The sequence below is a fragment of the Bos mutus genome, chromosome 26 (genome assembly GCF_027580195.1).
Source record: "Bos mutus isolate GX-2022 chromosome 26, NWIPB_WYAK_1.1, whole genome shotgun sequence".
Classification (NCBI taxonomy): domain Eukaryota; kingdom Metazoa; phylum Chordata; class Mammalia; order Artiodactyla; family Bovidae; genus Bos; species Bos mutus.
In genome coordinates, this window is record NC_091642.1 from 41,284,574 (window position 1) to 41,311,977 (window position 27,404).

The 27,404-nt window shown below is 38.8% G+C and overlaps 1 protein-coding gene and 1 non-coding gene across 12 annotated transcripts in view; one reads left to right on the plus strand and one right to left on the minus strand.

Annotated features, from left to right (window-relative positions):
* RNLS (renalase, FAD dependent amine oxidase) overlaps positions 1-27,404 on the plus strand; it is a 318,654-nt gene that overhangs the window by 140,603 nt on the left and 150,647 nt on the right. The gene's annotated exons all lie outside the window — the stretch shown is intronic.
* On the minus strand, positions 25,203-25,275 carry TRNAG-UCC (transfer RNA glycine (anticodon UCC)). The gene has a single exon. It is a non-coding gene; the product is annotated as a tRNA-Gly (tRNA).

Below are 27,404 nucleotides of genomic sequence, written 5' to 3' on the forward strand. Positions count from 1 at the left end.
CAGCCATGTAAACAGAGTGGTGATATTCAAGAGAATATATGGGAAACACTAAACAAGGAAACCTAAGTCAAACAAGGAGATTTAGAGAAAGAACTAGGAAAGAATATTTGCTCTAATGACTCTTAAATGCTGATTAACAGTGAATACTGTTACTAATTCAAGATTCCCTTCTGTTCATTTCTTCTCTTTCTCTTGGGTGATGGATGATCTGAATTCCAAGGAGGGTACTGGTCTGCAGGCCTCCTCTTTCCTCGCTGAACTTGGGCAGTTTCCTTTGGTGTGTGCTAATGTAGGTTGGCTTCCTCTGATATTCATGGTCTTTGTATGACTTCTAGTCTGATAGCCCTGTCAGTACTAGTGCACCTTCCACAAAGGACTCTGAAATCTTTCAGCTGCACTCCTACCTCTTGCTGGGGAAATCCAAATCCTTAAACCTGCCCCCAGATCCATCTTCATGGACACTTACTCTCAGATGGCATGATGGGGTGGGAGTATTCTGGTACGCACAGTCTTCCCAGGCTAAACAACTTATTTTCTGTCATCTAATTCTGAAAGAGTTCACCTTAGATGGGAGACAGAGAACAGGCATTCCATGCTCTTGTCTGGCTTCTTTTCTCTCTTCTGCTTTTCCTTCTCTGAGCTCTACCCTTTATCCCAAGAAAGGTGTTGATTTCTTCTCTCTGTTCTTTGCATCAAGTATGTAGCTTTCCCTTATTCTAATATTCTTCATATAGCATATACATTTCAAGTTTCCCAGACTCTACTGCAACTTACAAATATATTTTTTTTCTTCTCAAAAGGAATGGCTCTTGTGAATCAACACTGTTTGGCTTTCAAAACTGTTGACTCTGCCATGAATTTCAAGGACCTATTTTGGAACTCAAAGCCAAGAATTGGACTTTTTGTTCTTGATGTTGCTTTTGTGTCCTCCCTTCCCTAAAGCAAAAAGCTTCAGCTTTCTTTATTTTAATGTTAGAAAAACCAAAAGTTTGTTTTTTTAAATTAAGTAAGAAAAGGAAAAACATGCTGGATTTCATAATATTACTTTGCTACATAAGTAGCCCGTACCAATTTCCCGTATTTAATTATATGCCCTTCCATTTTTAAGTTGTCTCCTAATTTCTTGACTCTGGTATTAAGTATTTTAATTATTTGGGGCAGAGAATAAGTCAGATAAGTCTTTTGTATTCCTCCGTGCACCTGGGATTGTTTATTCATTCATTCATTAAGCAAACATATATTGAATACCAAGAGCTATTGACAAAGAAAGTGAATGGCAGTCCTTATCCTTCATGAGTTCATGAGTTAGTAAAAATCACTGTTAGGTAATAAAAAGGAAAGTGGAAAGTAAACCAAGATAACTCAGAGGAGAAGAATATAAATCAGAATGAGGAGTCCAAAACAGTTTCCTAGGGAAGGTGACACTGGAGCTGAGTTTTCAAAGTTTGATGAGTTCAACATGTCAAGGAAAGTTTTATTCCATCCACAGAGATCTGCATGTATGAATAAATGGGAGCAGAGCTGGGAATTATAACTATTTAATTGTGTCCAGAAAAAGTGAAGAGTCTTTGGTGATCAGAGAAGGCTATGGAAAGAAGAGATTAGTATTTAATAAATAGTTCGAGAAAGATCTTTTCATGTTTAATAGGAATTTGAACTTAACTTCGGAAACTGTAAAGAATTATAAAGAACTTAATTTTGAAAACTATGAAGAAAATTATTTCTATAAAGAAATAAAAGAATTTAAGGAATTTTAGAAAATCTTTTAAAAGGATTTTAGAAAGTTTGCAGGCCACCATGTCAAAAAAGTAGAAAATGAATTACATTTTTAGGTGGATCTCAATTAGAAAGGACAAAAGTTAGAAGATTACTGCAAAATTTAGATGAGTGATAAGAACTGAGTACAGGTGACGAAATACAGAGGGGAATATAAGGAAGATATGCGGCGGATCTAATCTTTAGTCCATGGATGTGGGAATTGAGAAAAGGGAAGGTGATGCTGAAGTTTCTAGTCATTGAGTGATTATGAAGACAGTCATTTTAGTCTCCGAAGCAGGGAAAAACAAATTTGAGGGGGAATACCAAGTTCAGATTTGGCTGTCTTAAATTTGACATACCCAGGGGGCATGAAGTAAAGGTATCTGGTAGTGAGCTTCGCATTAGAATCTGTGACTCAAACAAGTGCTGCAGCTGGAGGTGTTGATGTGATTGTTAAAGGCATAAGTGTGGGCAAAGACGATGGATCAGGAGGAATGTGAAAGCCAAGAAGACATCCTGTGGAACATGATGTAAGCCAAAGAAAAGGAACCTTCAGAGACCAGTAACAAGGAACTAGAGGAGGAGAGGACAGCCAGGGGAGACGGGGCTCAGAATCCAGGAGCTGAGACAGATAAGAAGGAGGGCTTAGTCAGCAGCTGCTTAGGATGTAGCTCATGTAAATTAAGGATAGAAAAGTAATGAAGAAGTGAGTGGAAAATATGAACACAGAATTCTGTGGCTTAGGAAAGAACAGGTAGTAGGTTCTGATTTTTCTAGAAGATTAACAAGAAAGAGAAGTCAAGGTGATATATCAAAGAGGGGGATGGGACTTTTTTTCATTTAAAACCAGATTTTGAGGCATTAAGACCAAGTTTTGATCAAGTAAATATCCAACTATGATTTATCAGGGAAGCTCATTTTAGTAAGGCATATATATAGCCCCCCTTCCTAAATGAAGTGTTTTTAGATAATATATGCAAAAAGTACTTAAGAGAGAAATGTCCTGAAGCATTAAACTGTGTGTTTTCTCTGGATGTCTTTTGAAAAAACAACTAAACAACAAAATCCCAAATAAAACTGTATTAAGTTCCATGTTAAAAGAATGATATCCCCTCCTCAGTTTCTGTAAACCATACAACCGAGGACCCAGGAGGATCCCCGTCTCTGCAGAAGGGCTTCTGAACAGTTTCCAACTTCTAAGGAAATGTTCCAGTTTCTCATCATATTGTGTGAGCTTGTCATTCCTGTGGCAGAGAAGCTTTTGTGAGGGTATCACCGTGGGAGAGAGTAACCCTGCCGCCTCTGCCTCAAAGGGGCTGTTTTCCTCCCTGAAGACAAGAAGCTCGAGCTGGCTGCACAGTGAGAGCATCATAGCCAGGAGCTGTCCTCCTTAGGAGCCCCATTAAGACCTGTCAAGGTTTCCTATTTCCCTTCCCTGTTTATTAGTCATGGAGAAAACACAGCAAGAGGAAAGTGCTGCACTCAACATGCCAGCAAATGTGGAAAATGCAGCAGTGGCCACAAGACTGGAAAAGGTCAGCCTTCATTCCAATCCCAAAGAAAGGCAGTGCCAAAGAATGCTCAAACTACCGCACAATTACGCTCATCTCACACGCTAGTAAAGTAATGCTCAAAATTCTCCAAGCCAGGCTTCAGCAGTACGTGAACCGTGAACTTCCAGATGTTCAAGCTGGTTTTAGCAAAGGCAGAGGAACCAGAGATCAAATTGCCAACATCTGTTGGATTATTGAAAAAGCAAAAGAGTTCCAGGAAAACATCTATTTCTGCTTTATTGATATGCCAAAGCCTTTGACTGTGTGGATCACAATAAACTGTGGAAAATTCTGAAAGAGATGGGAATACCAGACCACCTGACCTGCCTCTTGAGAAACCTATATGCAGGTCAGGAAGCAACAGTTAGAACTGGACATGGAACAACAGACTGGTTCCAAATAGGAAAAGGAGTACGTCAAGGCTGTATTTTGTCATCCTACTTATTTAACTTATATGCAGAGTACATCATGACAAACGCTGGGCTGGCAGAAGCACAAGCTGGAATCAAGATTGCCGGGAGAAATATCAATAACCTCAGATATGCTGATGACACCACCCTTATGGCAGAAAGTGAAGAGGAACTAAAGAGCCTCTTGATGAAAGTGAAAGAGGACAGTGAAAAAGTTGGCTTAAAGCTCAACATTCAGAAAACGAAGATCATGGCATCTGGTCCCATCACTTCATGGGAAATAGATGGGGAAACAGTGGAAACAGTGGCTGACTTTATTTTTTTGGCCTCCAAAATCACTGCAGATGGTGATTGCAGCAATGAAATTAAAAGACGCTTGCTCCTTGGAAGGAAAGTTATGACCAACCTAGACAGCATATGAAAAAGTAGAGACAGTACTTGTCAACAAAGGTCCATCTAGTCAAGGCTATGGTTTTTCCAGTGGTCATGTATGGATGTGAGAGTTGGACTGTGAAGAAGGCTGAGTGCTGAAGAATTGATGCTTTTGAACTGTGGTGTTGGAGAAGACTCTTGAGAGTCCCTTGAACTACAAGGAGATCCAACCAGTCCATCCTAAAGGAGATCAGTCCTGGATGTTCATTGGAAGGACTGATGTTGAAGCTGAAACTGCAATACTTTGGCCACCTCATGCGAAGAGCTGACTCATTTGAAAAGACCCTAATGCTGGGTAAGATTGAGGGCGGGAGGAAAAGGGGACAACAGAGGATGAGATCGTTGGATGACATCACTGACTCAATGGACATGAGTTTGAGTAAACTCCAGGAGTTGGTGATGGACAAGGGAGGCCTGGCGTGCTGCAGTCTATGGGGTCGCAAAGAGTCGGACACGACTGAAGACTGGACTGAACTGAACTGAACTGAAACACAGTAACATTTGACTACAGCTGTTGTATCCCTAGCCCATCTTAGATGTTGTTTGATTATATTTATGATACTTAGAAAATGATTTCTTCTTCATGAAACATATACACCCCCACCCCCAAATACTTCACATACAGTGAGAAAATACAGCCCTCACCAAGCAGACTGTGGCTGGACAGAGCACACCTATGCTTGCCAGTGGGAATAGAATTAATTTCAAATATCCCAAATCATGGAGTGCCAGGCATCCCAGAGTTAGCATTTCTTTGCCTTCTGTGTACAGAGAGCATGGCACGAAATGCTGTAGTTAGGCTGGGAGATTTTTGAGACCTGTAAGCAATTTGCCTTTCTGTATCAATTTTTTTTTTTAATCTTGAAAAAATGCCCACTTCCCAGCACTCCACTCCTTCCTTAATCACTGTGATCAGCATAGCAGCATTTCAGTGAATCGCCATCAACTTTTATATAAGTAGGTGGGAAGGAAGAGCTTGTGCTATGTAAGTGCTTCATAGATAGGAATTTGGAAGACTTGAAAGGGAAAATTCCAGTAAATCTTCTGAGAAAGAAATCGCTCAATCTGAGGATTTATAAATTGCCATAGCTTCCCAAAAGTACATTACTAAACATGAAAAAGAAGAAATTTTTCTTTGCTTTGTCAATTCAGAAATCATCATGATATAACTCATATGATCCAGTGAAAAGATAATACTGAAATATTTATATTTATCTATCAGTTCAGTTCAGTTCAGTCTCTCAGTCGTGTCTGACTCTCTGTGACCCCATGAATCGCAGCACACCAGGCCTCCCTGTCCATCACTATCTCCCGGAGTTCACTCAAACTCACTTCCGAGTCAGTGATGCCATCCAGACATCTCATCTTCTGTCGTCCCCTTTTCCTCTTGCCCCCAATCCCTCCCAGCATCAGAGTCTTTTCCAATGAGTCAACTCTTCGCATGAGGTGGCCAAAGTACTGGAGTTTCAGCTTTAGCATCATTCCTTCCAAAGAACACCCAGGGTTGGTCTCCTTTAAAATGGACTGATTGGATCTCCTTGCGGTCCAAGGGACTCTCAAGAGTCTTCTCCAACACCACAGTTCAAAAGCATCAATTCTTCGGTGCTCAGCTTTCTTCACAGTCCAATTCTCACATCCATACATGACCACTGGAAAAACCATAGCCTTGACTAGATGGACCTTTGTTGACAAAGTAATGTCTCTGCTTTTGAATATGCTACCTAGGTCGGTCATAACTGTCCTTCCAAGGAGTAAGCGTCTTTTAATTTCATGGCTGCAGTAACCATCTGCAGTGATTTTGGAGCCCCCAAAATAAAGTCTGACACTGTTTCCCCATCTATTTCCCATGAAGTGATGGGACCAGATGCCATGATCTTCGTTTTCTGAATGTTGAGCTTGAAGCCAACTTTTTTACTCTCCACTTTCACCTTCATCAAGAGGCTCTTTAGTTCCTCTTCACTTTCTGCCATAAGGGTGGTGTCATCTGCATATCTGAGGTTATTGATATTTCTCCCGGCAATCTTGATTCCAGCCTGTGCTTTATCCAGCTCAGAATTTCTCATGATGTACTCTGCATGTAAGTTAAATAAGTAGGGTGACAATATACAGCCTTGACGTACTCCTTTCCCGATTTGGAACCAGTCTGTTGTTCCATGTCCAGTTCTAACTGTTGCTTCCTGACCTGCATATAGGTTTCTCAAGAGGCAGATCAGGTGGTCTGGTATTCCCATCTCTTTCAGAATTCTCCACAGTTTATTGTGATCCACACAGTCAAAGGCTTTGGCATATCAATAAAGCAGAAATAGATGTTTTCCTGGAACTCTCTTGCTTTTTCGATGATCCAGTGGATGTTGCCAATACCACATCATTATTTACAAAAAGAAATAGTGATATTCTTTCTCTTAACTCAAAATCCCATAAAAGAGGTTATTTCTGCCAATTTACAATTTGAAGAACTGTCTTCCTTGGATCGTGTATGCTGATGATTCCCTCCCAAGCATCCATACCTCCGTCCTTCTTCCAAACAGAATCTGAATCTATTCAGGTATCCACCCCTCCCTCAAGCAGCCCAGGAGACTGAAGGGAAGCTAAATACTTCCCAGGGTCTGGAGACAGTCTTAAATTTCTAAGCTAGGCAGGATCAGACTCTATTGTAATGACTATAGTAAATCTAGTTAGTTGGTTATGTGATCTAGATTTGGAACACGGGGAAGGATTTTCATTGCATAGTTGGGGCAGGGGTTTTCTTTCTCATGCTGGACATGAATAATGAAGTACACAGTTCTCATTGCTAGCAGCAGATATCCAATGAGGAGGAGAGGAACCAGCCTCAGGAACAAGACAATACCAAAGATTATAGGGGAGAGGGATAAGAGGAATTTAGCCCAGGAGGACATGGTATGGCTTTTGAATTAGCCAAACATGAAATCTTTTCTCCTTTTGGGCTTCCCATTATATGAGATGATTGATTTCCTTATTATTTAAGTGAATGGAGCTTTACTTTCTTTGCATCTTAAACAATAACTTATGATTAACATTTTATATTCATGTCTGGGCAGACCCTGCAAATAATTGAAATCCAAGTCTGTCTGGGTGCTTTAATTGGAGGAGGACCAATCACAGATTATCTCTTCTCCCAATCTAACACCAGACCTGCAAACTTGGCTTTTAATGACTGCTTTAGGCTAAAGCACTGTGTATCCATGGAGGTGTTGGTTAGGATGCCAACAGGACTGACATCTTAAACTGGATGGTCGAATGGAATCAAAGTTTTATTGGAAAGTAGAGTGTGGGAGTGAGAATTGGGAAGACTTCCAACAGTGTCCAGCACTGTCTATTATCCTGGGATCTGAAAGCTGGTATGTTGAGTAAATTTTAAATTTACTCCCCCCAAGACATAAACCTTGAATGAATGAAATAATTGCAACAGTTCTTATTATAATATAGTATCTTGATTCTAAAATGAAGTATTTTAAATCATAATTTTTTCTGGTTTTAAGAAATATTGCTGATAAAAAAATTAGCCCAATCATTTATGAGGCTTTAAACACAATCTTTTATAGATTTCCCTTTTGCATGCCAATGTTAATGAATGGTTGGTATTGCTGGAGAACTGGGAAGCAGGTAGGCAAGAAGATGACTGTACCTGTCTCTTCAGGCCAATTGATGCTTTTTTATGTGCTCACAGATTGAAAGCCAACAGTCTTATCAGTTGCCCACAAAAAAGTTTGCCTGGTTACGAAAACATAAAAGTCAAATACATTAGTTTTATAGCTAGCATTTTCTCAGGCAGGGCCTATCATGCAGTTTTCGCTCTTGTTCATGAGGTTGTTTAGTGTTGTCAATTATACATCAGCTTCCAAACTGCGAGCGTCACCTCCATCATTTGTGTGCTGTATCAATAAATTACGCCATTTCAATAATAGGTAAATTTCTATCAACATTTTTGGTCTTGAAATTACAAACCTCACGCTTGTATAAATAATGTATGGAAATGGAGATGGTATCTGCAAACTGATTTTATTATTAGACATTTAGTGGTAATGAGATATAATGTTTAGTTAAATGAGTTCTTTCTAAGACGTCTAGAAATGGGTGTCCTGCGTATCTCTCTTGAAAATAAAGATATTTATTTAGGTATTGGGGTAAATGATAGAATTCTGAGGTACAAAGACCAACTTGAAGCCTAAAGGAAAGTTTTAAAGAAGTAACTCTCAAAAGGCACTCAGGGGCTTGCCTGCATTAGGGATTCGTAAATTCATATATTAGTCTATAGCCTGACAACATGTCTCACAAGCAAACAAAATCACTTTGATGCCAGCATTCACATTAGGTGATCTTGTCCAGCTCTTTGTGACCCCATGGACTGTAGCCTTCCAGGCTCCTCTATCCATGGGACTCTTCAGGCAAGAATACTGGAGTGGGTTGCCATGACCTCCTCCAGGAAATCTTCTCAACCCAGGGGTTGAACCCAAGTCTCTTCCATCTCCTGCATTGGCAGGTGGGGTCTTTAGCACTAGAGCCACCTGGGGAGCCTCTTATTAGGTGATAGAAGCTTTAATTGATTAAGAAATTGGGAGTAGCTTTGTCAATCTTGATGAAAATAAAATGTAAAACCTTCTTAATCTGTGGAGTTGCTATAGTACATAGTCCCAAAATGTTTGTTCTAAGTCAGAACCATCCTGGGAGACCCATCTGGTCTAAGGTTATCTCTGATCCAAAGGATCCATAGGATGCTTTGGTGGGCAGGGCATAGGATGCCATGACATGAGCCTAATGCTGGCCTTCTGTGTGGCCTCTGACCAACGTGGGGCCTCCATCTGGAGGAGGGCATGGCAACCCACGCCAGTACCATCGTGGGCCCCTGGTAACATCACATTTTGAACCCAGAATTAATCTGCAACATCAGCCCCATAGTTGCTTCTCCCTAAACATCAGGTCAGGAAGTTCTCTTTTGTTCCCATTCCCCTTTCCTTCTTGTCCTCACATCTAGCTTCCTACTTTTCCTCACCTAAACTAGCTACTGAGTGTCATCACCCTGCCCCTAGGTCCTAGAGTCCTATTTCCTGGCTCCTTTCCACCTCTACTTCCTCTTATTGTCATCAGCTCTTAGAATATTAGACGTAGGACCTTGCAGAGACTGTATTTTAGTGATAATATAATAACAATGATAAAATTAGTAACTAAGAATTGGGTAGTTCGATTATAACGACTATAATAAGAGTAATAAAGTTCCTGTAGAGTGTAGCCTTCCTATGCGGTAGCCACTGAACTAGGCAGTCTTACGTGGCTTCTCTTGTTTAATCTTCTAAGAGCAGTAACTCTTACTCTTCCCACTCTGTACCTTTTTATTCATCTCCTTTTGCCCTGAAGCTGTGTCCTTTCTGCTTTCCACCTGCCTATGGAGACACTTTTTGTGTTTTCTGGAAGTTTTTAATTCCACATTCTTTAACTATTTCATTTTTTATAACTGTCTTCTTATTTTTATGATGCTATTCTCCTCTAGATTCTCTTTTGGAGTGTTATTTTTATTTAAATATTAAAATATTCTACTAGTTTTATTGATTGTTTCCTTATGTACTTTTGAGGGGTGTTATTTGTTGACCTTTGTTCATATTTTTCATGTTGTTTTTGCTTCAGCCCAAATATTTCCTAATTTGATTCTTATTTGTATTTTCACTTTGTGTTTGAAAATCTTTGGGCGAGAGGGTTGAGGGAAGAAGATACAGGTTCTCATTATAGGTACTCTTAAAAAAGGGAAAAGGAGAAATGTAAGTTCATTGTAGTGTGCTGGGACCTCTCTTTCTGGGCTTGGGGGTGCCTTGCTCCTCCTCAAAGTCTCTGGTTCTTCTTGGTCGTGGCTGTCTTCCAGGTACCAGGGCCCTTTCTCACCATTTCAGCAAATGGAGGAATTGAAGTAGGGGAGTAACAAGACTGCTGATGAGATTTTAGTTTCACAGTTACTCACACAGACATGCCTCTTCTACTTGTATGTCTCTAAGCACAGAGTGCACCTTTTTACCTGTTCTTATCTTCAGAGCGTACTTTCCTACTCGTATCTTGGGGCATAGTTTCCTCCTATCTTAATGTCCTATTTCTAACTTTCAGGAATGCTTCAAAATCTCTAGCTTTTTGATAGCACAAGTCCGTATTTCCCAATGCTATGTGGTTTTATCATTCTTTTTAAAAATACCTCTCCTGTCACTTCATAGGACTTTTTTTTATAGAAGACAGTGGGATTCCTGGATTCTTCTTCTTTTTTTTTTTTAATCTGGATTCTATCTACCGTCTCAAACCAATATTGACTTCCATTTTTCAGATAAACTATAATTAGCTTAAAGAATGTGCACAAAAATCTGAGATCCTATCTATTCTGATCAAGTCCTCTGATGCCAGAGCCTGTGTTCCCAATCAATATGAACTCTGATTTTCATTATAGGCTTTTCAGTTTATATGTGATTGCATTCAATGGTTTAGCCCTCACAGTATAGCCTGTAAGGTTTTGTGACTATTGTCTCCAGTTGACTGATAAGTAGTCAGATTCGGAAATGTTGACTACCCCAGGAACTCACAGCTAATAGTGGCATGTAGAAAATATTTCTACACGTGCAGCAGATAATACTTGGTACATAATAGGAGCTCAGGATGCAAAGAAAAACTTTATGCCCCTGCACTCCATGACCTCACAGAATAGAACCTGGCGCAAAACCCAACTTTCATAATTCTCAACCTTTTAGGCATCTTTATACTAAGCCTTACTACTTCCATTTCCTTGGTCCTGTTCAAAGTCATCTTGTTAACACACATACACACCCACACACACATACACCCTTACTTTATTGGAGATTACAAATGGCAAATGGCAATGCCTGACCTTTTTTGATATGACTACGTTCAATAATGCATTGCTGTTTTATGCAAGTATACATCAAAGAATTAGCCCTTAAGGTTTTCAAAAGATTTCCAATACGGTCTCAATGCTCCAGAAGTTTTGCATCTTTGTTTTAAGGCAGTTCTGCAATGTGCTTAGAAATGAAAGAGAAAGCTAGCTTTGTCAAAGAGAAAACATTGACAAATCAGAAGTTTACTGAAGAATCTAATCAACTGGGGAGTCTAGCAGGCCATGCTGATTAGTGCTAGTAGACACTTCAAGTAACACAAGCTTCTCAAGCAGCCACACTGCTCTGGAGACTTCTAAGAGACCATCATTTTCAACTGGAGCAAAAATGATGAGCCTGTAATGAAACAGTTATAAACACTGCATTCAGTCAGTCAGTCAGTTCAGTCGCTCAGTCATGTCTGACTCTTCATGACCCCATCGAAAAACACTGCATTACGTTGTTTTGATTTGGGTACTGTCACCTAGAGCATTGTACTCAGGGTGGGAGAGTAAGAAAGTGGAAAGCATTACGTATCAACAATGAGTGGCATCGCTCAAGAGAAATTCCATTGCCCTGCTGAATAAAGAGGTTTGATCTAAGTCCTCACTTACCCCTTCATTAATTATTGTTCTTAATGATAACTGATAATAGCAACACCATATGAATATCTGGATTCTAAGAAGGAATTTTATCTTCATTACATCCCTACTGCTATACTTCTGTTTTTGCTCTAATACACAAAAAGGAAATAAATAATAGAAACAATGCTTTACATTTGTTGTCGTTGTTTAGTCGCCAAGTCGTGTCCGACTCTTCACGACCCCATAGACTGCAGCACTCCAGGCTTCCCTGTCCCTCACTGTCTCCCAGAGTTTGCACTAGTTCATGTCCATTGATTCGGCGATGCCATTCAACCATCTCATCCTCTGTCACCCTCTTCTCCTTCTGCCTTCAGTCTATCCCAGCATCAGGGGAAGAGTGGAGGACAACTACTAATTACTCCAGAAAGAATGACATGGCAGGGCCAAAGTGGAAATTTTACATTTGCTATTACATTTGCTATTGTTTAATTAATCATAGTTGTTATAAAGTTTCCTCTTTCAATTCTCACCAAAACATTGTAAAATAAGTATTATTTAGATTATAGCTAAAATATGATACATAGATATTAAAATAAGGAAATATTCTGAGAAATTAAGTAATCTATCCTGTGTAGCACAAGCAGAGATTAAGTGGTGATGAAAGGAAAACTCATACTGCAGTTGTCTGTCTCTGAATGTCCATGTTTCTGCCACACCAATTGCTTCTTTAGCAATACTTAGAACAAGTCTAGACCACAGGGGTTTTCTATACTGGTTTCCATGCCTCAGATGGAGACATTCACCTTGTAAATACATGGGTCTTAGGATTCACTGACCAGCATAGGGCTCCTGGAATTTCTCAGTTCTGCCTCCAACTATGTTCAACAGAAAATTACAAAGGTATATAAAATTGAATCTAGTGTTTTTCCTATATTACTGAAATAACAATTTCATTTCTGTGATGATTATATTAACATAACTTTTAAGTTCATTTTCAGTGTCAGGTATTAATATTTTGTCTGGGTAAACACAATTTCCGATATCCAGAACTTATCAAGAAATTGAGCCTGGCATCACTAAGAGCAACATATTATTTAAAAAGAAGAATTTTCAGCTTGTTCCAAAATCTCACTTTGGCTCTGTACTGGCTATGGTGAACTTGGTTTAAAAGCAGTAAAGTGTATTCTGGCATTTTGACTCCATTTTAAAGATTATGAATTGCAAGCATTCATTTTAGCTTGATCTTTTCAGCCCATTCATTTCAGTACCTCTTAAAAAAAAAAAAAAAAAGACAAAACACATAACCACAGACCTTTTAAAGGGGTTCAGATTTATATACTCCTTGGTATTTGAATGGAAAACTTTTGACTTTAAAAAGTGCATTACAGCTCCTAAAATAACCAAACCAAGAGTTATAGCCCATAATCCAACAATAGAAATGTAACAAGAATCATAAAAAAAAATTCATTTAATCCAAAAGAAAAGAGAGAAAATAGGACAAAGAACAAATGGGAAAAACAAAAAACAAATAGCAAGTGATAGACCTAAATCAAACCATGTCAATTATGACATTAAATGTAAATGGTTTAAATGCCTTAACTAAAAGCAGAGATTGTTACATTGAATTTAAAAAATCAAGGCACAACTATATGTTGCCAAAAAGTAATACACTTCAAATATTATATATATATAAAGTAAAAGGAACAAAACTAAATGCTATGCTAACATTAATCAAAAAAAAAAAAAAAACAAGCTGAATGGCTATATTAACATTAGATTTCAGAGCAAAAAATATTAACAGGAAAAAGAAGGTCATTTCATAACAATAAAGGAGTCAGTTCTCAAAGACAAAAGAGTCCTAAATGCACATGTATCTAATGAGTTTCTAAATACATAGGGAGAAAACAAACTTGATAGAGCTGCAAGGAGGAATGGTGATACCCACAGTAATTGTTAGAGATGTCAGTGCCCCTTTGTCAATAATGTATGGAAAAAGAAATTAAGAAATCAGTGATATAGTACCCTTGAATAATGCTTATTAATCGACTTTATCTGCTTAACTTACAGAACACTCCACTGAAGAGCAGCAAAATGCTTTCTTTTCACAAGCACATGGAAAATTTATTGAAAGAGACCCCATCCTGAGCCATTAAAATATTTTTAGTAAATTTAAAAGTATTCAAGTAATTCAAAGTATGTTCTCTGACTACTATGGTGGAATTAAATTAAAACCAATAACAGAAATATTTGTGAAAAATCTCCAAATATTTGGAAAACTACATAGCACAAATCTGAATAGTTCATGGATCAAGGGAAAAATCAAAAGGGAAATTATAAAGTATGAATGTGAAAATACAATACACAACTGAATGAGTGTGAAAATATATCAGAATGTGTGAAGTACTACTAAAACACTGTTTAGGAGGAAATTTATAGCAGTAAGTTGGTAAAGAATAAAGGTCTTCAGAGGACTAAAATTAGTGACCTCAGCTTCTACTTTAAGAAGCTAGAAAACAAACAGCAAATAAAGCCAGTGCTAGCAGAAGAGAGTCAGAAACAACTTAGTGACTGAAGAAGCAGAAGAAAGGAAATAATAAAAATCAAAGTAGAAATAGATGAAATGGGAAACAAAGACAGTGAGAAATCAATTAAACCAAAGTTGGTTCATTGCAAAGATGAAGAAAAATTAGTAAATCTTTAGCCAGATTGGTCATGAAAACAGGAAAGACACAAATTACCAATATCAGTGATTAGAGTGATAACATCAGTACAGATTCCACAGATATTAAAAGGATAATAAAGAGATATTATGAACAGCTATACCTATAAATGTGACAACTTAGATGAAATGGACAAATTTCTTGAAAGAAACAAACTACCAAAGCTCACTCAAAAAGAAATAGAAAACCTGTATAAACCTAGATCTAACCAATACAATATTATAAAGTAATTAGCCTCTAATTAAAATTAATAAATTAAAAAAAAAAACAAAAACAACAAAAAAAAAACCCTAGATCTACTAAAAATTTTTGAATTAATAGTTGAAAACCTTCTCACAAAGAAAACCCCAGGCCCAAACAGTTTCACTGAAGATATTCTACTAAACAATAAGAAATAAGTAGAAATCCAATGTAGTTCTTCCAAAAAACTGAAGTAGAGGAGTTTCTAACTTATTCTGAGACCAGCATTATTACCCCAGTGCCAAAACCACTCAAAGACATTACAAGAAAACGACAGACCATTATTACTATGAACAAAGAAACAAAAATTCTGAACAAAATGATAGCAAAGGGAATCAACTCTAATAAATGGATCATGACCAAATGGGCATTATCTCATGAATGCAGGGTTGGTTTAACTTGCAAAAAATCAATGCAATTCACCATGTTAATAAACTTCTGAAAAAATCTATGATCAGTTCAATAGGTGCAAAAAAATTTTTAACAATGTGCTTGGAAAATTCAATATTCATTCTTAATAGAAACTCTTGGCTTATCAGCAATAGGAAGAAAACTTCCTCAATCTGATAATGGTGTCTACGAAAAACCTACAGCCAATTTTTTACTTCATAATAAAAGACCAAATGACTGTTGTCATCACTTTTATTCAGCATTATAGCCAGGGTTAGGCAGTGCAATTAGACAAGAAATAGAAATATGAAGTATAAAGGTTGGAAAGGAAGGTAAAAACTGCCTTTATTCACAGATAACATAAACATCTAGATAGAAAATATAAAATTTACAAAAACAGAAAGCGAATAAGAGAGTGTATTAGCAAGACTGCAGACTACAGATCCATGTGCAAAAATTAATTGTATTTATGCCAGCAGCAAGCGATCAAATTTAAAAAAAAAAATAATACACATACAGTAGCATTTTAAAAAAGAAAATACTTTGAGATATATCTGACAAATGATATGCAAGACCCATAAACTGAAAACTATAAGTCATTTCTGACAGACATAAAGATTGAAGTAAATAAAGAGGTATCTTTTTCATTAATTGGAAAAGTTGATGCTTTTCCCATATTGATGTATAGATTTAATGTCCAAATCAAATATCCTAGGATTTGTGGTGGAAATTTACAAACTGATTTTGAAATTCATGTGTAAATGCAAGGTAGAATTATGCAAACAGCTTGGAAAAAGAATGAAGTTGAAAAGCTAATATCACATGATTTCAAGACTATCATAAAACCACAGAAACCAAAACAGCATGACACAGGCATGCAAACAGAAAGCTTGTCAACAAAACTAAGGAGAAAAGGTCCACGCATACACAGAGACAATTGACTTTTGACAAGGATTCATGATCCAGCAATTCCACTGCTGGGCATACACACTGAGGAAACCAGAAGGGAAAGAGACACGTGTACCCCAATGTTCATCACAGCACTGTTTATAATAGCCAGGACATGGAAGCAACCTAGATGCCCATCAGCAGATGAATGGATAAGAAAGCTGTGGTACGTATACACAATGGAGTATTACTCAGCCATTAAAAAGAATACATTTGAATCAGTTCTAATGAGGTGGATGAAACTGGAGCCTATTATACAGAGTGAAGTAAGCCAGAAGGAAAAACACCAATACAGTATACTAACGCATATATATGGAATTTAGAAAGATGGTAACGATAACCCTGTATACGAGATAGCAAAAGAGACACTGATGTATAGAACAGGCTTATGGACTCTGTGGGAGAGGGAGAGGGTGGGAAGATTTGGGAGAATGGCATTGAAACATGTGAAATGTCATGTATGAAACGAGATGCCAGTCCAGGTTCAATGCACGATGCTGGATGCTTGGGGTTGGTGCACTGGGGACGACCCAGAGGGATGGTATGGGAGGGAGGAGGAGGAGGAGGGTTCAGGATGGGGAACACATGAGAAATAAAGGAATAAAAATTTAAAAACATACTGGAAAAAAAAAAAAGATGATTGAATTTAACTCAGTTTTTTGGTAGGGAGAGATTTTATTTATAAAGCTTTTAAAAACTAGTCATTTTTGCAAAAATTTTGCAGCATGAGACCTTTTGATTTGTGATTAATAAAATACACAATTAATGGATAAAATAGTTTAAGAATTTACCCAAAAAAAATAATAAAAAATAAAATTTTAAAAATATAATAAAATAAAATCAACTGAAAAAAAAAAAAGCACTTGAGTGCAGAAACGATCATCTTTTCAACAAGTTGTGCTGGATCTGTTGGATGTCTATACACTAAGAAGAAAAAAACTCTGATCAGCATCTCAAAATATATAAAAGAGTAACTCAAAGTGGATTATAGAACTACATATAAAACCTAAAATTATTTTAAAAAATTAAAAGAAAATATAAGGAAAATATTTGTGGCCTGAAATTGTTGCAGTTGCTCAGTTGTGCCCAACTCTTTGAGACCCCATGGACGGCAGCACTCCAGGCTTCCCTGTCCTTCATCATCTCCCAGAGCTTGCTCAAACTCATGTCCATTGAGTCAGTGATGCTATCCAACCATCTTATCCTCTGTCATCCCCTTCTGCCTTCAATCTTTCCAAATATCAGGCTCTTTTCTAATGAGTCAGCTCTTTACATCAGGTGGCAAAAGTATTGGCACTTTAGCTTCAGCATCAGTCCTTCCAAAGAATATTCAGGACTGATTTCCTTTAGGATGGACAGGTTTGATCTCCTTACGGTCCAGGGACTCTCAAGAGTCTTCTCCAACACCACAGTTCAAAAGCATCAATTCTTTAGCATTCAGCCGTCCTTATGGTGCAACTCTCACATCCATACATGACTACTGGAAAAACCATAGCTTTGACAAGATTGACCTTTGTTGGCAAAGTAATGTCTCTGCTTTTTAATACACTGTCTAGGTTTGTCATAGTTTTTCTTCCTAGAAGAAAGTATCTTTTAAAATCATGGCTACAGTCACCATCTGCAGTGATTTTGGAGCTCAAGAAAATAAAGTCTGTCACTGTTTCTGTTGTTTTCCCATGTATTTGCTATGAAGTGATGGGAGCGGATAACATGATCTTCGTTATTTGAATGTTGAGTTTTAAGCCAGCTTTTTCAGTTCAGTTCAGTTCAGTTGCTCAGTCGTGTCCAACTCTTTGCGACCCCATGAATCGCAGCACGCCAGGCCTCCCTGTCCATCACCAACTCCTGGAGTTCACCCAGACTCACGTCCATCGAGTCAGTGACGCCATCCAGCCATCTCATCCTCTGTCGTCCCCTTCTCCTCCTGCCCCCAATCCCTCCCAGCATCAGAGTCTTTTCCAATGAGTCAACTCTTCACATCAGGTGGCCAAAGTACTGGAGTTTCAGCTTTAGCATCATTCCTTCCAAAGAAATCCCAGGGCTGATCTCCTTCAGAATGGACTGGTTGGATCTCCTTGCAGTCCAAGGGACTCTCAAGAGTCTTCTCCAACACCAAAGTTCAAAAACATCAATTCTTCGGCGCTCAGCCTTCTTCACAGTCCAACTCTCACATCCATACATGACCACAGGAAAAACCATAGCCTTGACTAGACGAACCTTTGTTGGCAAAGTAATGTCTCAGCTTTTGAATATGCTATCTAGATTGGTCATAACTTTCCTTCCAAGGAGCAAGCATCTTTTGATTTCTTGGCTGCAGTCACCATCTGCAGTGATTTTGGAGCCCAAAAAAATAAAGTCTGAGACTGTTTCCACTGTTTCCGCATCTATTTCCCATGAAGTGATGGGACCAGATGCCATGATCTTCGTTTTCTGAATGTTGAGCTTTAAGCCAACTTTTTCACTCTCCACTTTCACTTTCATCAAGAGGCTCTTTAGTTCTTCACTTTCTGCCATAAGGGTGGTGACATCTGCATATCTGAGGTTATTGATATTTTTCCTGGCAATCTTGATTCCAGCTTGTGTTTCTTCCAGTCCAGTGTTTCTCATGATGTACTCTGCATAGAAGTTAAATAAGCAGGGTGACAATATACAGCCTTGACGTACTCCTTTTCCTATTTGGACCCAGTCTGTTGTTCCGTGTTCAGTTCTAACTGTTGCTTCCTGACCTGCATACAAATTTCTCAAGAGGCAGATCAGGTGGTCTGGTATTCCCATCTCTTTCAGAATTTTCCACAGTTTATTGTGATCCACACAGTCAAAGGCTTTACTTTCATCAAGAGGCTCTTTAGTTCCTCTTCACTTTCTGCCATAAGGAAGGTGTCATCTACATATCTGAGGTTATTGATATTTCTCCCAGCAATGTTGATTTCAGCTTGTGCTTCATCCAGCCCACCATTTCATGTGATGTACTCTGCATATAAGTTAAATAAGCAGGGTAACAATATACAGCCTTGATGTACTCCTTTCCCAGCTTGGAACCAGTCCATTGTTCCATGTCTACCTGTTGCTTCTTGACCTGCCTGCAGGTTTCTCAGGAGGCAGGTAAGATAGTCTGGTATAAGAATTTTCCACAGTTTGTTGTGATCCACACAGTCAAAGGCTTTGGCATAGTCATTGAAGCAGAAGTAGATGTTTTTCTGGAATTCTATTGCTTTTTCTGTGATCCAGTGGATGTTGGCCATTGGATCTCTGGTTCCTCTGCCTTTCTAAATCCAGCTTGAACATCTGGAATTTTTGATTCACATACTGTGGAAGCCTGGCTTGGAGAATTTTGAGCATTACTTTGCTAGCATGTGAAATGAGTGCAATTATGTGGTAGTTTGAACATTCTTTGGCATTGCCCTTCTTTGAGATTGGAATGAAAACTGACCTTTTCCTGTCCTATGGCCACTGCTGAGTTTTCCAAATTTGCTGGCATATTGAGTGCAGCACTTTCACAGCATCATTTTTTAGGATTTGAAATAGCTCAGCGGAATTCCATCACTTCCACTAGCTTTGTTCGTAGTGATGCTTCCTAAGGCCCTCTTGACTTTGCATTCCAAGATGTCTGCCTCTAGGTGAGTGATCACACCATCGTGGTTATCTGGGTCATTAAGGTCTTTTTTGTATAGTTCTTCTGTGTATTCTTGCCACCTCTTCTTAATATCTTCTGCTTCTGTTAGGTCTATACCATTTCTGTCCTGTATTGTGCCCATCTTTGCATGAAATGTTCTTTGCCTGAAATCGCGCCAAGATTTCTTAGATATGGGCTTCGCTGGTGGTTCAGACAGTAAAGAATCTGCCTGCAATGTAGGAGACCCAGGTTCAATCCTTGGGTCAGAAAGTTCCTTGAAGAAGGGAATAATCACTCCATTATTCTCGCCTGGAGAATCCCATGGACAGAGGATTCTGGCGGACTACAGTCCATGGGTTCACAGAGAGTCAGACATGACTGAGTGACTAACGCAATTACTTAAATATAAGCATAATCCATAAAAGAACGAATTAGTGAATAGGACTTGAGCTCAGCAAATGACCCTAACCACCCTTGTCCTTCCTAGTCCTTATAAGACAGATCAACTTGAACTCAAGATTCATTCTATATTCTTGTTTAGGAAACTAAAATTTGACTTATATTGGCTGAATCCTTTTTCTTTGAAATATAGCAGGTATGCCTAACTTTTGTATAGCATTGTTAAAGTTACAGATGGATTTTCTATATATTATCGAATTATATAGCAAGTTTTATAAAGAGGATACTCTTATTATGCACCTCTTACATGTGACTAAACTGAGACTCAAAGATTCAATTACTTACCCAAGGTTCCATTGCTAGACAGTGGCAGGGCCAGCCTCTAACAAGTTCCTTGATCTTGGAATCTGGTTGTTGTTTAAAAACTGTCTCATTTCGCCTCTCTATACAGAATGGGAAGTTGGTCTATGATTTTTAAAAAAGAGCCAGTTCTTGCTAAAAGAGAAGATTAATGACAACATCAGCTCTCTCAAGACACCAGGATATTACTTAGTGAACTAGATATCTATCCTTTATCTTTATTTCAAGCCTATCATGGCTGCCATCCATGTTTGTAAGTGTGGCTAATAAGAAAAGATGCATGACCAACTGCCCTTTCTATCTTGTATAGAAATAAATTTACCTTAGCCTTTAATGACACTTTGCCACTCTATATTCATGTTGCCGTAAATTAGTGTAATTCCCAAAGTGACTACCAAATGCCCATGGTGTAACCTCTTCACCCAGTAGGATCTGACCCAATATTCCTCTGATGTTGTCTAAATAGATGACTCACTTCAGGGAGCCTCCCTTTGAATTCAGTGCTCTTGGCATTTGCCCCAGTTCTGTAATAGCCACTATACTATGGCTATACCCCAGGGGTAAAGTAATGGATCTCTGGCAATCTGGCTGTCCCCTTTATTTCTTTTTCACATTTGTTTACACATCTGTGACTGTCCTCTGAGAATGGTACAAAGTATAAAGGATAATATCCACCCACTATCCTCTCTAAGGGTCAAAACCACATGAGCGGTCTTATCAGTCTCATTCATGTGCTTCTAGACATGGTTAAGCCATTTGAAAGCCAAAGTAGAGTGTTATTAACAGAGTCAAATTTAAATCAGTATACTTATTGCAAAAGACAATATTTGAGAAATGTACCTAAATAGAAAGTGAACCTTTCATATTATGTGTGTGTGTGTGTGTGTATGTGTATGAGGGCACACGTGTGCACACCCAGTCATGTCTGACTCTTTGCAACCTTTTGGAAGTGGGAACACATTTTATAAAGCTATCCAAAGAAATGCAAAACCATATTTTCTTATTAGTAATAGTCCTAGTCCTTTCCCTTGAAAATCAAATTTAGTATCATATTTGTATGGCATCTGGGGAAACAAGTGGAGCAAGAGGTTGGAAAATTATGATTGGAAGTAAAATACTTGACTTCAAGTGTCCCATATACATGTTTTGTCCAGCTCACGCAATGGTTTTTATTCTTTTTCATTTGCATTATTTCTGCCTATAAACGTCTCTTCTGGAGAAGGCAATGGCACCCCACTCCAGTACTCTTGCCTGGAAAATCCCATGGATGGAGGAGCCTGGTAGGCTGCAGTCCATGGGGTCGCTAAGAGTCGGACACAACTGAGGTACTTCACTTTCACTTTTCTCTTTTGTGCATTGGAGAAGGAAATGGCAACCCACTCCAGGGCTCGTGCCTGGAGAATCCCAGGGATGGGGGAGTCTAGTGGGCTGCTGTTTATGGGGTCGCACAAAGTCGGACACGACTGAAGCGACTTTTCAGCAGTAGCAGCGGCAAACCTCTCTTTTCCTATTGTTGAGGGTGTTTTTAATCTTTATAACAAGTCTTGCAGAAGCAAAGAGTTGGTTTCTTTTCTCTTCTAGTACAGGCCAACATAGTTAAAGAGAGAAAGAGAGAAAGCTAGGTGTGTCTACCTTGCCTCTGCCACTTGTTAATTGTTTGATTTGCTTAACCACACTGAAGTTCAAGTGTTTCATATATAAAATGAGATCACAATATACAGGTCATTGTTAGAACCAAATGAGTTACTGTAAAATATGTAAAAATAACAGACATATAGAAGATGTCTAATAAGCATCATTTTTAACTTTCCCCTTAATAAATTAAAGAATATGAATAATTTCTCTCTGTTCTATACCTTTGTTGATGTACATATCTTTATTTGGATCAAACAGTAAATAAATTCTTATCTGGCCATCAGAAATTTAATAGAAATAGTGTAACCTCCAAATCCTGTACTTCTGATGATTATGGTTCTCTACTTTGGAACTTGAAGTAAGATGTGATTCTTAGTTCAGTTTCTGTACCTTTTAACTTAAGATGTGTCATATAGATAAAATTTCTTATTTTAAGAGAAAGAATAGTTCATAGATAAATATTTAAATAATGGTTATTGGAAAGAGATCCACAATTTTCCACACTTTCAGTAGAGATAGGAATGGATTGTACCTAATGGTTCCCAGATAGTTTTTCTGGTTCCAAAATGCCATGAAGAGCCAGCTGCCTTGTCAAAGAAATACAGCCTTATCCCCACAGTGCCATTCCCTAACTCCACTCCAGCCTAGCAGAACTTTTGGATCCTAATACATTAATGGAAGAAAGGCAAACCCAGCAAATCAACAAGACCAATAACCTGGACATTTAATGTGTGATGTGATGGTAAAGATTTGTCAGATCAGATCAGATCAGTCGCTCAGTCGTGTCCGACTCTTTGCGACATCAGACACATCTAAATTCCAGCCCTTGCCAACTGTGTAGGTTGTGATAAAGACCAAACAAACTTCTTTCTTTGTAACAGGAGTCTCTTCAATTTTTGTTGTTGGTGGTATTGTAAAATGGGAATAATAACGGTACCTGTGAGGAGTACCGGGTACATACAGATAGATGTTCAGTCAGTATTCAATACCATTATTATTTATCTAAAAGAGACCATTCCCTCTTCACACTGAATTCTACTAGTCTTCTGCCAGCTTCCCTGGTGGCTCAGAAGGTAAAGATTTTGCCTGTAATGCAGGAGACCTGGGTTCAATCCCTGAGTCGGGAAGATCCTCTGGAGAAGGAAATAGCAATCCACTCCAGTTTTCTTACCTGGAAAGTCCCATGGATGGAGAAGCCTAGGGGGCTATAGTCCATGGGGTCCCAAAGAGCTGGACACAGCTGAGCGACTGACACTTTCACAGTCTTATAAAATGGAAAAATACGAAAGCAGAACAAAAATGTGGATTCTCATATCAGTTCGTTCCACCCATTCTAAGTTTCCTTAAATTTAAGTGCTCTCTATTTGACATCTTTCTGAAGACCCCCCTTCCCCTGCACCACCATTACCCAGAGGGATCCTCCCACATGTAAGAAAGTTGTATGGCTACTGCTTAAGAACACAGATGAGTTTGAACCCTAGCTCATTCTCTTACTGACTTTGTGTTTGGGGCACAAATACCTGTCTGAGATATTGTGATAATTGAGTTAACATATGTGAAACACCTAGAAGAGTACTGGAATGTGTATTCTATAATCTGTAGCTATGACTAGAAATAACAGAATGTATTCATTTTTTTCTCTTCTGAAAGCACCTGTTTATTTTGGGGTCCTGACCTTCTATTGTGATGATTTTTTTCCCCCAATCTCCTTTTTTTCTTTTTTCCCAATACTAAAAGAAGAAGGGCAAAGTATTATCTATTTACAGCATACCAGTCCATGTATTGTCAATACAGTTGTCCTGTGTTGCAGTATTGAAAGGACTCATTATTATACATGAGTCCCTCCCTGGACTTCTTCATTATTCTCATGAGGGTTCATTAAAGCAGGGCTTTTGTGAAAGACCAAAGGTACTCCAGTTTTGACATGGCTATGACTTTCAACCTGGATTATAATTCACATTTCTCTGTATTCCACATTAAACTGTCATCTTCTTGAGGTCAAAGGACCGTATCCTAACTTTATTGTGTCTATAGCACCTAACGCATACCCAGGAATGCTCCGTGAACTGCTGCATCACTGAATGAGTGAATGGAGTCACACTTGAAGTATAATACGCTAGCCCTCTGTTCAGCAACAGAGTAAACTTCCAAGTAAGTTTTGAGATAATCCTGAAAATTTTAAATTTGGGGGGCAACTCTCGTGCATTCTGTGTGGGGACTTTCTCCCTCTCTAGCATCATCATTCCTGCCATCGTTTATTGTCTGTGCCCCCACATAATTCATCTTTTCCTGTCTCAGTGCCTCTACTCTCACTGCCCTTTCTTTTTGGAATGCCTTTGTCTCCTTGTCTACTTATCTGAATCTCAACTCACATCTCATGGAAACATTTCCTTCTGTATTCTATGTGTGTGTCATTTCACCTTCTCCTGACCTACAATTGCAGCTGTTGTCTAAACCAATAGCTGTCACTTAGTATGTACTGTTGAGTGTTTTTAGTTATAATTTTTCAAGAAAAATACTTAACCAGATTTTAAATCCCTTGAAAGCAGTGACCTTACACTTTTATGCCTAGCCTTGCACCTCCTACATGGTGCAATAACAATAATAATTGTTACTAGAGTGACTTGGTCTATACCACTTAAACAAATAGCAGTGAAAAATAAAACTAAACACAACACAATGAAAACATAGTTTATGGGTGAACAGGGAGGTTCTATGTGCTGAGACACATCAGGACAGAGATCTAAGTTGCAGGTAGGGTTTCAGCTTCATTCATTCCTTTTGATTCTATGCTTTATTTTTATTTTTGTTTGATTCAGCTTTGGGGCAAGGGTGGTGGGATAACAGCATTTAACTTTAAGTCTAGTTGCATGTGCTAACAAATAAAAACTCTACTGCAGAATTGTTTATTTTACAATGAAACATTTCAAAACAAAACATGAGACAACTAATGCCTCTCTGCCATCTGTTCTGAAGAAGTGTGGGGAAGGTGTAGATGGGGGTGAAGTGTTACGTGCACGGTTCCCGCCTCCTCTTCATACCTTTCAGGAACATGGTGCTAATGACTGTGGCACAGATATTACCCAGATTTGCCGTGTGTGGCAATGTATTTGAGCATCCTGATTATCACAATATATGAAGCTACCAAATCCAAAGCAGTGTAAAGTATTGTAAATGAGCAGGATGCTGGACGGTCATATAAGTTCTTGTTCATATTTTATTATTTTTAAGTATTTATTTATTTGGCTGTGCTGGGTTTTCATTGAAGCATGTGGGATCTAGTTCCTTGACCAGGGATCAAACCTGGGTCCCCTGCATTGGAAGTGCAGAGTCTTAACCCCTGGGCCACCAGGGAAGTCCAATTGTTTATATTTTAAATCCTGATAAGTGAGTCTCAAATGAAGATGAAGGGAAAAACATTACCAACCATTGCTGCAAATCTCAGAGCAGCCACAATGACAGCTGATCTCATGACAAGGACCAAGGTTGTCTTTGACACTAAGCACTTCTTCTGCCCCAGTGGCCAAGAGCATCTGGTGCCGTGCATTTTCCTTACTCTGCATTTATGCATTAAATTTGTTTATATCTATTCATTGTCTGAATGTTACCACCTGGGTAATGTGTCAGCATTGTATGGAACTGGATCAGCAGCTCCCTTCATTCATCACCTTATTAACATTTGCCTTTGATTATATATCCTCCGAGGAAAGAATAACGTCCCGTTTGTTTTAGGATCTGACAGAACACTTTATGACTGGTGTGGGCTGCCCCAAATCATCAGCTAGGCATAAAGCCATCTCCTCCAATGAGCCTCTACCTCAGTTCAATTTGGCACACTGCCTTTCTTATGGCCTGCATTTGATAGACTCACTGTTCATGCGTTTCCATGAAACTAATTTAACAGTACCTAGACCTTTCTTCTTTTCACTAGTATCAATCTCTCTTTCTTCCCATTCCTGGATTATTTCCTTTATTCCTGTGATAAACTTCCAGGTTTTTTTTTTTTTTTTTTCTTCTTCTCACTATTGTCAGTCTTCCAGGAGCATCAGAGAAAATTGACATTTTGCCCAACCTGGAGACTTCTATCTCCATTGTCCATCCATTCATTCAGCTCTCCATCAACTTACTATAGATTGCTTTGTTGTGTGTCAAGCACAATTACATGTATTGGGTGAATGAGACTAAGTTCTTGCGCTCACAGACCTTCAATTCCAGTGGAGGGGATCAGAAAGTGAACAAACAAATAGACCAACACATATGTGTCAGGTGGCAAGTTACGGCATGAAATAAAAGAGGGTAAAGGAGAAGATGGGTGGGCAAAGCAGGAGGTGGGGTATTAAGGCAAGACCTTGCATGACAGATGAGAAAACAGACATAGGTGGGATAGGTAATTGGCCTGAGGTCACACATTTAGTGAATGGTCAGTTCAGTTCAGTTCAGTTGCTCAGCTGTGTCCAACTCTTTGCTACCCCATGAATCGCAGCACGCCAGGCCTCCCTGTCCATCACCAACTCCCGGAGTTCACTCAAACTCATGTCCATCGAGTCAGTGATGCCATCCAGCCATCTCATCCTCTGTCGTCCCCTTCTCCTCCTGCCCCCAATCCCTCCCAGCATCAGAGTCTTTTCCAGTGAGTCTGTTCTTCGCATGAGGTGGCCAAAGTACTGGAGTTTCAGCTTTAGCATCGTTCCTTCCAAAGAAATCCCAGGGCTGATCTCCTTCAGAATGGACTGGTTTGATCTTGAATGGTCAAGCCAGATTCAAAACCAGGCCATCTGACTCAAGAGCCCATGCTCTTTGCCGTGGTACCAAGCTATGCTCTTGATCCTGCATTGTCCTATAATGGATAACTGAGAGTATTTCCAGGGGAAGGCTCCATACCTGCTGTGTGCAGCACTGTAATCCCAGCAGGAGTTCACAATACAGGAACCCAAGGACTTGAGGAGAATGTGCAATACCAATGCACTGCCCAATTGACTGAAAACAGACTAAGCAACAAATAAGGTTTAACAGATAAATACCAAGATTGCCAGTACAGTCAATTCATTCCTTTCACTCAATCAGTAGGCTTTGTCACCATTTACATAGAAGTCTGTTTGAAATTGTTATATCCGACTTAAATCTATTATAATTAAAAGCCATGCTAATTTCAGGAGACTCTTAAATCCATAGTCTCAGCATCACACGCCTTGTTCAATAAAGCAACTCTCTCAATCAATGTTCCTTCAGATGTGGTAAATACTAAGTAATTAACCTTAACAAAGTCAGTCTTTGTCCATTTCCAAGAAATTAGTTTCTAAAGAAGTGTTAAGAGCACTGCTTGCACCACATGTCTATTAATAATATTTCTGGGTCCAAATAATTAGAGCATGTCCTCATGACATAAGAGATCTGGAAAACGCTGACAGGTTGCTTGTCAGCTTATGTGTAGTGTTAATGTGAGCTCAAGGCAAGTCTAATCATGCCACCTTCTTACAACTCAGG